This window comes from Dermacentor albipictus, chromosome 9 (assembly GCF_038994185.2).
Source record: "Dermacentor albipictus isolate Rhodes 1998 colony chromosome 9, USDA_Dalb.pri_finalv2, whole genome shotgun sequence".
In the NCBI taxonomy this organism is placed as follows: domain Eukaryota; kingdom Metazoa; phylum Arthropoda; class Arachnida; order Ixodida; family Ixodidae; genus Dermacentor; species Dermacentor albipictus.
In genome coordinates, this window is record NC_091829.1 from 98,023,550 (window position 1) to 98,035,857 (window position 12,308).

The following is a 12,308-nucleotide window of genomic DNA, read 5'->3' on the forward strand; positions in this document are numbered from 1 at the left end:
AGTGATCCGGCCCAATAACATCACATTCAGCTTTGCTAGTGTTCGTCCTAGATGGAACCGCCGATGTCCACCCCGAACAGTGTGGCGCGAAGGGTAGCGAAAATGTACAGGATAGCGAAAATGTAGGCTCTGACTACGTGAGTCGAATGTGAATTACAGCGTGAAGTGTGCTACTGCATTTATTGCGTTTGTGAACACTTCAGGAACAACTACTGCGCGTGTGGAAAGACTTTTTGCATGTGAACACATGGCGCCTTACAGACTGTGAACTTTGACCATGTACGTGCTTTGGAAAGTTGTTTTCATGAAACAACTTCTTAAAGTGGGGGGTGAAATGTCATATGTAAGTGCCGCGCGTCGCCCCTAGAAGATCGAAGCGGCCACTAAGCGCCGTGAACGACGAGGAAGACAACGGGTGCACGAGCACGGGTGCACGAGCACGGAGCACGAGGGCGCGCTCGCGGTGTTCGATCCAGGCGGGCAGCAGCTCCGAGCTCCTGGGCGGAACGAGGCGAGGGTTCCTGCCAGGCGAGACGTCCGTGGCAAGGCGCGGAGGACCGCGGAGCCGAGCGTGGACGTCCCAGGGCCCCTGCTGCCAGTGCTCGAGACGTTGGCTGACCCGAGGGCCGCCGGTCCCTGAGCTGCCGCACCTGAGCGTGCCGAGCAGCGTTTCAGTCTGGCACAGATGTTGCTGTGCTAGACGAGGTCCTCACGTCTGACCGCCGCACGTGGATCGCGAGCGGCGCACGAGCTGGGCACCGAGGTCGTGCTGGACGTGCTACAGTCGCACGTCGGTCGCGAGCGACGTCCGAGCCGGACATCGAGGACGTGCGGAGCAAGGCGTTCCCTGGCTGCTGCCACTGCGGCGTCCGAGCGTGCCGAGTCTGGGAACCGTGCTGAACGGGGCCCGAGCGTGTGGTCGTCGCGGCCAGCTCCAGCACGGGAGACCGCACGGTGCCGTGACCAGCGAACTGTGAGCCGCGCAACCCGGGACTGTCTCAGCCCGTGGACACACGGACTGCAGTTTCTGTATATATTCTGGCTGCACTCTCTGTACATATTTATATGTTAAAGCTTGCTTTGAGTTTTATAAACGCGTATAAATGACTCTCTGTCTTTCTTCCGCCTCACTGCGCACTAGCGAAAGTGCCGAACATTCCTAATCACCACAGTGTCCCAGTGACTGGAAATTGCTTTCGAAGCAATGAATGACTTGACTCAAGTAGTCGTCCTTGCTAGTTTCTTCTGCCAAGCGCTTCAAAGTTTCCTCGCTGACAAGTGATGACAAAAGGCTTACCGCGTGAACTTCCACGTCATCGTCGATGTTTGCTTCTGGGCTTTCGACGGACGCTCGAGACAGCATGTCAGCGACCACCAAGCGTTTACCTGGTACAAATTGGAGTTTGTAGTGGTATCTAAGCAAGCGAAGAAAAAAATCGCTGCAGTCTGGGCGGCATTTCTTCAATCGGCTTCTGCGAGATAGCTATTAAGGGTCGATGGTCTGTGTCGAGGACAACGTTACGTCCGTACGCAAAATGGTGCAACTTTTCGCACCCGAAGACAACAGCCATAGCCTCTTTTTCTATCTGGGAATATCTACGTTACGCTTCGGTTAAGACGCGTGAGGCATAAGCGATGGGCTTCCAAGAACCCTCATGAAGCTGCCAGAGAGCCGAGCCTATTCCATTTTGCGAAGCTTCGGATGTTATCTTCGTAATCCGTTTAGAATCGAAAATCGCCAGCACAGGATCTTTGCTCAGACTGTCACAAATCATTTTCCATTCTTTCGCGTGGTTTTCCGTCCACTCAAAGGTACGGTCTTTCTTTATCAAGTACCGAAGCAGTTTCGTTCGGTCCGTAATTGATGGCAGGAACTTCGACAAATAGTTTACGACACCGAGCATGCGCTGCACTGCTTGCGTGTCAGTCGGCGGTGGCATACTTAACAGAGGACTGACAAGGGTACGATTTGGGCGTATATGCCGTCTACCGCAATAACGTCGCCTAGAAAAAAAATCTTGCGCACGCCAATGCTGCACTTTTCTGCATTAAACGTTAGACCAGCTTTCTGTGCTGCTTCTAGTACCGCTCGTAACCTCTGATCGTGCTCTTTTCTTGTCGCACCCCACACGATGACGTCATCAACGTACACTCGCACTCCTGGCAGTGTTTCGAATATTTCGCTAAGATTCTTTTGAAACACTTCTGGGGCGGACGCTATACCGAAGGGCAGCTTCAGAAAGCAGTAACAACCGATGGGAGTCGCGAACGTACAGATTGTTGACGTTTCCTCATGCAGCGGTATCTGGTGAAACCCCGAGTTGGCGTCAAGGCGCGAAAAAAATGTGCTCCAGCTAGTTCCGATTCAATATCTTCTCGACGCGGCATCCTGTAGTGCTCGCGCTTGAGGTTGTCATTAATTTTCCTCGGGTCCATGCATAACCGTAGTTTTCAGTCTTTTTTTCTGACAATAACTAGAAGACTCACCCAGTCCGTCGGCTGATCTTGCTTGGCTATAATGAAGGCTTTGACCATGCGGTCAAGTTCTTCGCGCAGAGGCTCTTTCAAGGAAAGGGGCACACGGCGGGCTGTCTGGACGACTGGCACCGCATCTTCTCGAAGAACCATGCGGTATGGTCGCTTGTTACATCCAGTCCCAGAAAAAAGTTGTTGAAACTCTTGGACAACTGCCTCGCTGTTGCTTATTCCGATGTCGTTTACGGTGCGCCAGAACAGTCCAAGCAGTTCGCTGGCTCGCAGTCCAAGTATGGCATGACGGTTCTTCTTCACGATGAAGAAATTAATCTTTGCCGTCTTGCTTCCGACGGCCACCGTGGTAGTCATGACTCCGAGATGCTTGATGACTCCTCCGTTGTAAGATCGTAGAATACAGTTGCTTCTAGCAAAGGGTACTCTCGGCTGCAGTTTTTTGTAGGCAGAAAATGGCACGAGGTTGGCTTGCGATCCTGTGTCAACTTTGAAGTCTATTGTCGTGTCCGCAACTCGCACTCTGACCACCCAGTCACGGTCACACGATCTTCCAACGCTGCTGACAGATGCATCAAGGATGTCAAATTCCTCTTCGCTATTTTCGGTGCTACTCACTTCCCTAACCTGTCTATTCACCTTGCACGGACAGCAAAATGATTCTGCCCTTGGCATTTTCTGCACACTTTGCCAAATGCAGGGCAGCTTCGCGGACCGTGCGTACGTCCACACCTGCGGCACTTGAACATTGCAGGTCGTTCATCGCACCGCTGCTGCTTCGTATGCTCCGGTAGTTTGACAGCGTCAATCTATCTCCGTTCTCGAGACCAGGTTTCGTTTTGCGCGGCACTCATTTCCGCAGCCTTGCATACTTGTTCCGCTGTAGCCAAGGTCAACTTCTTATCCTGCAGCAACGTTTGCCTTACTTTGTCATCATTTGTACCAAAAACTATTTGGTCACGTATGAACGACTCTGCCATGGTGCCAAAGTTGCATGAACGAGACATCTTCCTGAGCTCTCTGACAAACTGTTCAACCGGCTCACCTTGAGCTTGGACGCGTTGCCTAAAGAGGTAGCGTTCGTGCACTTCATTCAGCTGTTCTGGGCAGTAGGTGTCGAACTTGGCTATGACAGTTGCGTAACTTTCCCGGCTCTCATCGTCCCTGAAGGTGAAGTTGTAAATTTCCAGTGCGTCGTCACCTGCCACGGTTAGCAGTAAAGCAATTGAAACCTTTGAGGCATCCGGTCGAGGCTTCTTGTCGGGCCAAGAAAACCAAGAAAACCAAGAAAAGTTCAAACTTTTGTTTGAAAAGCTTCCATTGCTTACTGATTTCGCCTGTGAAATGTAGCGGCTCTGGTGGCTTCACAAGTTCCATGCTGTTTTACCGTGCCCGAGCACTATGGGCGTGACTTCTGACACCATGTATCGTTTGTAGTGTCGACAGAGTAACAGCCTGGACCAGTTCTCAGCAAACGAAGACACCCCAGCATTTATTCGTGCTCGTTTTATACCCAGTACAGGAAAGGGCACACAAGTGGTGAGCATGCGCCGAAGATGCTACATGCAGGCACATATCATTTCGGCTTCTCTACCTAATACAGGTATCACGCTGGGCAGCATGGCGCCTTTAGATACCCATGACCCACAGGCCCTTACTATCGATTGCCCGCAGTCTTCTGAAAGCCCTGACACCAGCACTTCCCTTGACGCCCGTTTTGACGCAATGATTTCCTCAGACCTTTCAGATACTCAGTCCGACAACCTTCATCGCTAGCTAGCTGCTTACAGCGTCATTTCGATTTTGCTTCACCCCATCTGAGCCAGAAGGACGTTTTGATCCATCCCATCGAAAGTAAGAACACAGGTCCCATCCAGAAGCTCCCTTAAAGGGTTCCTGAAACAATTTTGGCAATTTTGTGCAATCGTACTGAGTCGTGAGAGTAGGTTCTTCTTATCATTAATTAGCGCATCTAAGGGCTCCGCGTAAAACGCGTCATTTATTATAAGGTTTTAAATAGGTATATCATTGCCAATCGCAGCTCGGCTAATTTTTCAGCCACCGCTACCCATTTGGCGTAAATTGCCCTAATGACGTCGGTAGGGCGAGCTGCCCGATTGGCTGCCTAGGGCGACTCATGGATAATTTTTTTAACTTTATGGCGAAAAATGTTCTTAATAGTTGGAACGTTAGTTCATTTGTCTCTATAAAAAGAAGGCAACAGAAGAGGGTACAGAAGAACAATTTCTCAGTATATTTAAGCACTTCCGGCTCACAGCAAGTGTCATCTGCTTGTGTTAAAACATGCTCTGTCTTGATGAGAGCTCCGCAGTCAGTGTGGGTCTGTCTTTTCGTGAGCACCATGAATCGCCTTTTTTGCTTTGTGGGCTGTAAACGTACAGACTGCCAATGTGTCCAGCTGCAACATCTTGTCCCTCTGCAATGCAGCATACGAGCAAAGCGGCTGCAGTGCATCGGAATATCGGTATCCCATCAGCCACATCATTTTCATGTTTGTGGCTGTCATGTTACACCGGAACATTACTAGTACAATAGTGTTTCGCGAGTCTGGTTTTGTGGTAAACGCAAGCGAAAAGGGGAATAGTCCGGGCTGTTTGACCGTGCCGTTTCGTGGGATGAGCAGAAGAGGAAACGTGAATGGTACGCACGGTGCAGCCACCTGGCGGCACAGACCTCAACCGAACGCAGTAGCAGTAATGAAGGGCATTCTTTGCTGCTTTAGCAGTGAGGTCTGTTCAACCAGTTGGTGCATGGTGAACGTAAAAGGAGTTCCAGCAAGTACGGACGCGAGCACAAGTAAGAAACAAACTGGACAATGCTGGACTTACCACTGAAGTTTATATGGAATACATTCCATAAATCTCCTTCACGCATGCGTATACATCCAAGAACAATAACAGGGTTTATAGTCAAAAATCAACAAAACATATACATATACACAAAAGCCAAGCCACACCCCTTACCGACAAAGGCCACAACACTTGGATTAACTTGATAAATATAAAACTGATGTTCTTTGTCACTGATATGGACCAAAGGTTCACTCACATATTTATTCGCGCTGAGATTTTTTATGTGAAGGGCTTCGCTTATTTTTCTTTCCAGTTTACTGCGCTCTCTCTTCACAATCGATCACTATCAAAAACTGGTGGGCAATCGTGCTTTTTGCAATGCAACGGCAAGTTCCCTGCCGTACCTGTAGGTACCAATTAGCGATGCTCATGCGTGCGATCGTTAATACAATGACCTGTCTGGCCAATATAGGACAGTCCGCATGAGAGGTATGTGATACACGGCCGAAGTTGCAAACTTTTGTGAAAAAAGGTGGTGTGCTTCTTTTCACCGCCACTAGTCGCATCTTTCTTCTCTCTTGTGATGCTTTTGCACAACCTAACTAGTTTGCTCGGCGCTGTAAACACTTGCGTGACGCCATTTCTAGTGACCACCCTCTTAAGATTATGAGGCATGCCATGCAAATACGGCATCACTACGACCATTTTGTTCTTTTTGAAGATTCATTGTTGTCCGCCGTTTCCACGGGTTCCTTTTTTGTCCGCTTTCTAAACACGGATTCAGCCACAGCCATCAAAAAGGAGACGGGGTACTATGCCAACATTAACCTCGCCTTCTGTCCTTCAAATCTCTCCGGCAAATAGTAGGTGCAGCTCTTGTTAAGAGCATTTCTCAAGCGAAAGGAAACTGTGCCACGTTTTATTAATTTGGAGTGGGACGATTCGTACGGGACGAGCGATTTGTTTTTTCAATCTAGGGCAATAACGCCAACACGCATGACTCTAACTTTTAAATTTAATTTAGAAATCAAGAAACTTAATCAAGTTTTCTTTGCAAAGTTCGAACGGGAACCTGAGATCCCGGGAGGACTCCTCGACACACGTGAAAATCCTTCTCGTGTTTGATTCAAGGCTATCATTGGAATCTAACCATTAAAAGCACTAAAAATCATCCAAATACCTAAAAATTGGCACAATACATTTGTTCTGCAGCATGTGAATTACATTACTGTCAAACTTGGATAAAAAAATGTGACACAGTGCAGGAGCAGCTTTAGAACCGATGCAAATACCCTTTCTCGGAATGAAGTCATGCCTTCTAAAGGACATTACCGTGGTTGATAGGTAAAATGTGAGAAGTCCCATAAAAGACTCAAGTGACAAAGCGCATGAAATCATAAAAGCTACTTACCCTCTTCAGTCAGATCACCTACAGCTGTACACAGGTCATCATGTGGGATAGAATAGAACAGTTCTTCAATATTTACAGACATCCCAGCATTCGCACAAATCTCACTTGACTTTACCCAACCCACAGCTTCCAAGTAGCTCTGGACGCTAAAGGATCTGAAGCATCCAGAGTTTTCAGCGTACATTGAAGAAACCCACTGACCAGAGCCTCCTTCTGCGACGATAGGGCGAAAAGGGATATCTGGATTGTGCTTGTTAGCTGCAAGAAACACACGTAACACATCTTGCGTACTTAGTTTTACAGCTTTCTCTAATGCCTAAGCCTTTAATTTCTTGGGGAGGTTTTGTTAGTGTATCGATTGGGGAAGAGAGCGCAGTAAACTGGAAAGAGAAATAAGCGAAGCGTTCTACATCAGAACGTTTGGCACGCATACATATGCGAGTGAACCTTCGGTTCATATCAGTGATAAACAACTTCAATTTTTATATGTATCCTGTTAATCCAAATGTTGTGGCCCTTGTCGGTAAGGGCTGTGACTAGGCTTTTGTGTACGTGTATATCTTTTGTGGATTTTTGACTATCCCCTTCTTATTGTTCTTGGGTGTAAACGCGCGCGCGGAGAAGATTTGTGGAATGTTTTCTCAATAAACTTCAGTTATATGTCCAGCGTTGTCCTGTTCGTTTCTTCTTAATTTTGCTGGCGTATGTACTTGCTAGAACCCCTTTGACGCTCTTTGTTGCTGATGTAAATTTTTCTCGCTAGCGTATTTTTTAACACACTGTTTTTGTAGATGCCTAAAATGTTTTACGCTTCGTGAGGGCAATGTTAGTTATTTGATTAGCTGCTGAAACTATGCACCACCATATGGATGGACCGTGCAGACCGATCAGGCCACTCACGTACGCCTACCCTAAAGCTCCATCAGCTTGAGTTTATGCCTTCATCTATCCGTCGAAACGCCCAGCTCGCCTGTGCTTACCGGAATACCAGACACATACGGCGCTGCGATGAGATGATCACAACGCACGCTGCTTCAATAGCTCTCGCTTGCGGTTGACTGCCAAGCAGCTGGTGGAGGGGCTTCGCGTGCTCACTCATGGACAACCGCAAGTAGACAACATGATGTGCCATCATAACGCGGAGCCATTGAAGGCGGAGTTTATATTCAATCATTCGGCGAACGAGTTGAGCAGAAAATGCATGACTATAGCGGAGGGTAACTTGTATTCGTCCGTAGATCTCCTAGTATGAGACGCTTCACACAAATTCTGGCACGAATGATTAACTTTAGCTGTAGCCTGCGCGTCTACAAAATTTCCCCGAACCGTTTCAGGGGCCCTTTAACGAGCTTAAACGGAGGGCGCGAAAATGATTACCGAGGACATCACCGAAAATCTACGAGCCTTTGAGCGTCCCCGATTTCGCTTGCCAGAAAAAAAGACAACATATAGCGGTTCTGCGTCGATTAGCTGCACCTAAAACAAGATTACTAAAAAGACCGTGTACATTGTGCCGTGAATTAACGATGCTCTCGGCTCTCTGCATGGCGCCCAGTACTTGTCTTCCGTGTACCTTTAGTCCGGCTACTGGCAAATTGCCTTCGTTGAAGAAGACAGGAAGAAGACCACCTTTATAACACCAGTTCAAAGATATGCCATTCGGCTTCTGCGATACCACAGCAACATTTTAATGAATGATGGATTGTTTTCTTCGATGTTTAAAGTGATCCAAATGCCTTTGCGCTCTCAATGACGTCGTAATTTTCGCGACTACGTTGTCCAGTCATTTACATAAACTCTCACCTATTATGCGCGTCCTTTGCCATGCAGGTCATCAACTTAACTCTGCCAAATGCCACTTTGGCAGTGGAGAGGTCACTGTACTTGGCTATCTTCTGCATGCTACAGGTGTCATATTCATCACCATCAGCCTATTTTATATCCACTGCAAGACGAAGGCCTCTCCCTTCGATCTCCAGTTATCTCTGACCTGCGCCGACCGATTCGAACTAGCGCTTGGGATTTTCTTATGTTCATCACCCTACCTAGTCTTCCGCCATCCTCGACTGCGCTTTCCTTCTATTGGCACCCGTTCTGTAACCCCAATCGTCCACTAGTTTTCCAACGTACGCATCTTATGACCTGACCAGCTCAGTTCTTTCTTAACGTCAATTAGAATATCGCCTATCCCCACTTGCTCTCTGATCCACACCTCCCTCTTCCTGTCTTTTAAAGTTACACCTAACGTTCTTCGTTACATCGCCCTATGCACGTTCTATAACTTGTTTTCGAGCTTCTATGTCAGTCTCCAAGTTTCTGCCCGATAAGCTAGCACTGGTTGAATGCACTGATTGTACACCTTTCTTTTCTATATGAATGGTAAGCCTGCAGTAAGGTTCTGACCATGTCTGCCGTATGCGCTGCAACCAATTTCAGTCGTCTGCAAGTTTCCTTCTCATGATCAGGGTGCCTTGTGAGTAATCGACCTAGGTAAGCGCACTACTTCACAGACTCTAGAGGCTGACTGGCGATCCTTAATTCTTGTGTCCTTGCTCGGCTATTGATCATTATATTTTTCTTCTGCATAATGGTCTTCAACCCCACCTTTACACTCTCTCTGTTAACGTCTTTTATCATTTGTTGTCCCTCGTCCCCAGTGTTGCTGAATGGGACAATGTCCTGCGGAAATCAAAGGTGTTGCTGAGATATTCACCATTGGTCCTCACTCCAAAGTTTCCCCAGTTTAATAGCTTGAATACTTCTTCCAGGCACGCATTGCCTGTATGTATGACCCCTTTCTTTATAGGTATCTATCTACTTTTCTTGTGCAGAATTAAGGTAGGTGTGGAATCTTTGTAGATATTTTCCAAGATATTTCCGTAAGCGTCATGTACTCCTTGATTACGTAATGTCTGCAGGACTACTGGTATCTCTGTTGAATCAAATGCATTTTCGTAATCTAGGAAAGCCATATAGAGAGGCTGATTGTACTATACGATTACGTGATTGATGCCATGGATGTGATCCATCGTAGTGTATCTTTTCTTTAAGCTAGCCTGTTCTCTTGGTAGACTGATGTCCAGTGTTGCCCCTATTATATTGGAGGGTACCTTGCTGCATACTTTATATAATACAGGAAGTGAGCTGATGGACCTATAATTTAACAATTATTTATAGTCTTCCTTTTTGTGGATTATTGTTTTTGGTATTCTTACAGTTCTCCGGGACCTTTGAAGTCGATAGACAGTTGGCATAAACGGCCGCCAGCTTCTCAAGCATTAGGTCTCCTGCATCGTTGTATAAATCGATTGTTATTACATGTTCTACTGCCTCTTTTCCCCGTTTCATGTCTTTCAAGGTCCTTCAAACTTCACCGCTAGTTACAGAAGGAGCCTTTGTAACCTCTTCATTATATCGTCGAATACCGTGCTGCTCTCGGTAGAGATCTGTATAGAATTCTTCCGCTGCATTTACTATATCATCGAGATTACTGATAATAATACCCTGCTTATTTTTCAGTCCAGGTATCATGGCTTGTCCTAAGCCGAGTTTTCTTACTGATTTCATGCTGCGTCTATTTGTTACAGCTTCCGCAGACTTTCTCACGTTAAAATTTTGAACGTCCGCATTTTCTCCTTCTTGATGAGTTTTGACAATTCCGCGAATTCTATCTGATGGCTTGAGTTGGACAGTTTCATTATTTGTCGTTCCTTTACTACGTCCTTTGTTACTTAGGAAAGCTTGCCCACCTCCTAAGCGAGCCTAGTTACGGCTTCGTTCATTACCTCTATTTCATCTTCAAACCTCTTTTCTAAAATTGCATATTGGTTAGCAAGTACCAGCCTGAATTGGTCTGCTGTTACGGTTACTAATAGGCTGGCCTCTTTCGCCTTGACCAATTTAACTCTTTCTCTCTTCGCATTGAGGTGAATCATGGCGCTCACTAAGCTGTGAACACAGTACCTTACCCTACCTAGCACTTGTATACCTTGTACTATGCTGGTATCGGCGCAAAGTATGAAATCCATGCCATTTCTTGTTTCACCATTAGGGCTTTTCCAGGTCTACAATCTGTTGTTACGCTTCTTGCGGAAGAAGTTCATTATTCGCACCTCAATTCTTTCCGCAAATTCTGCACGACATTGCACGATAAGTTGCTCGCACTCCATTTTTTCAGTCCCAAGTTCACCAGCAGTCTCGCTGCAACAGCCACCACAGGATCACTCATTCTGTCGCTGGATTGCTCGTACGCCTGTGGTCCTCAGCAGGGCGAGTTAGACTATCAGAAAAACTTTTTTCAGTACCCTGGTCCATATCGCGTGTGCCGCCCGGCCACTGATGTCACTTACGAAATCACTTCACTGCTGCCTTCATCACCATCTGCTCCTCCCCACATTGACATTGCCCACGTTCTCCATCTGTCGTACCCCGGACACTCCTTAATACCTTGTGTGCTGGTTCTTTAATGTACTTGTGTCCCGCTGCACCGAGTCGGTGCCATCTTCCCGGAGGGTAGTGTTATAAGCCAATTATCCTACGAACGTAGAAGATGCTGATGTGTAGAGCAAACAAGAGGAGGACCATTTGAGATCTCTCATCTGCTATTGTTATTGTGGCTGCCACATTTTCATCTCATTCTACATAGTGTAAATGAATCCCAATTCCTCCCTGTGGCAATATATTATAACTCGTTAAATCGTGTGTGATACCCGACGACCGGCACTCCACGAGGATAGACCGAATTCGAGTCTGGATCTCTATTAAAATTAACAACTACACGCCAGTTTCCCTAAAATACGCAATTTTAAGCTGTTAGAAATATTTAAGGCGATTATGATACACCGAGAACATAACCAGATGTTTCATGACAATCAGCATGGCTCAAGGTCTTCTCTGTCCACTGCAAGTCAGTTAACGGAAAAAAACCGATGATTTTGCACATGCACTATATATAAAAAATGCACTATATATGAAGCGTTGGGCGGTGCTCCACATGTTGATTTTATAACTACACTGCATGTTGAAAGTATTGAACGAAAGAATGTTCGCTGGATCGCAAGATACTTAGCTTCAAGGAAACAATGCGAGGTTGTTAATGACTGCATCTCTGATACTAGATGTGCACTCGGGACTACCACAAGTGTCGGTGCTTGGTCCACTGTTCCTTTTGGTTTATTTCAATTATATCAATTTGTCAGTTCAATAAGCTCCGAACATATGACTTCTCGCGGATGATTGTGTTGTTTATACCAGCATAAATGAACAGTCTGATAAAGTTAGACTAAATGATGCATTGCATTCAATTAGTGCATGGTGTGATAAATCGGGCTTGAAGCTCAACACTTCAAAAATGGCGGGCATAACATTTAGCAACAAAGAGAGCCTTTAGAATTTGCTTACACTTTTAAAAATGCTTATGTTTTACATATTCAGCAGCTGTAGTATTTCGATGTGACACTCGCGAGTAACTTAAGTTGGAAACCACGTGTAGACAATCTTTGTAGTGATGTAAGGAATAAGTTAGTATATTCAAAGCGGGAACTAGGTCATGCATTTCCCGCTCTAATGTTCACTGCATACAAAGCTCTAATTAGGCC

The 12,308-nt window shown here is 46.4% G+C and overlaps 1 long non-coding RNA gene across 1 annotated transcript in view; it reads right to left on the reverse strand.

Moving 5' to 3' along the window:
• Nucleotides 1–12,308, reverse strand: part of LOC139049403 (uncharacterized) — an 81,371-nt gene that overhangs the window by 8,962 nt on the left and 60,101 nt on the right. The gene's annotated exons all lie outside the window — the stretch shown is intronic.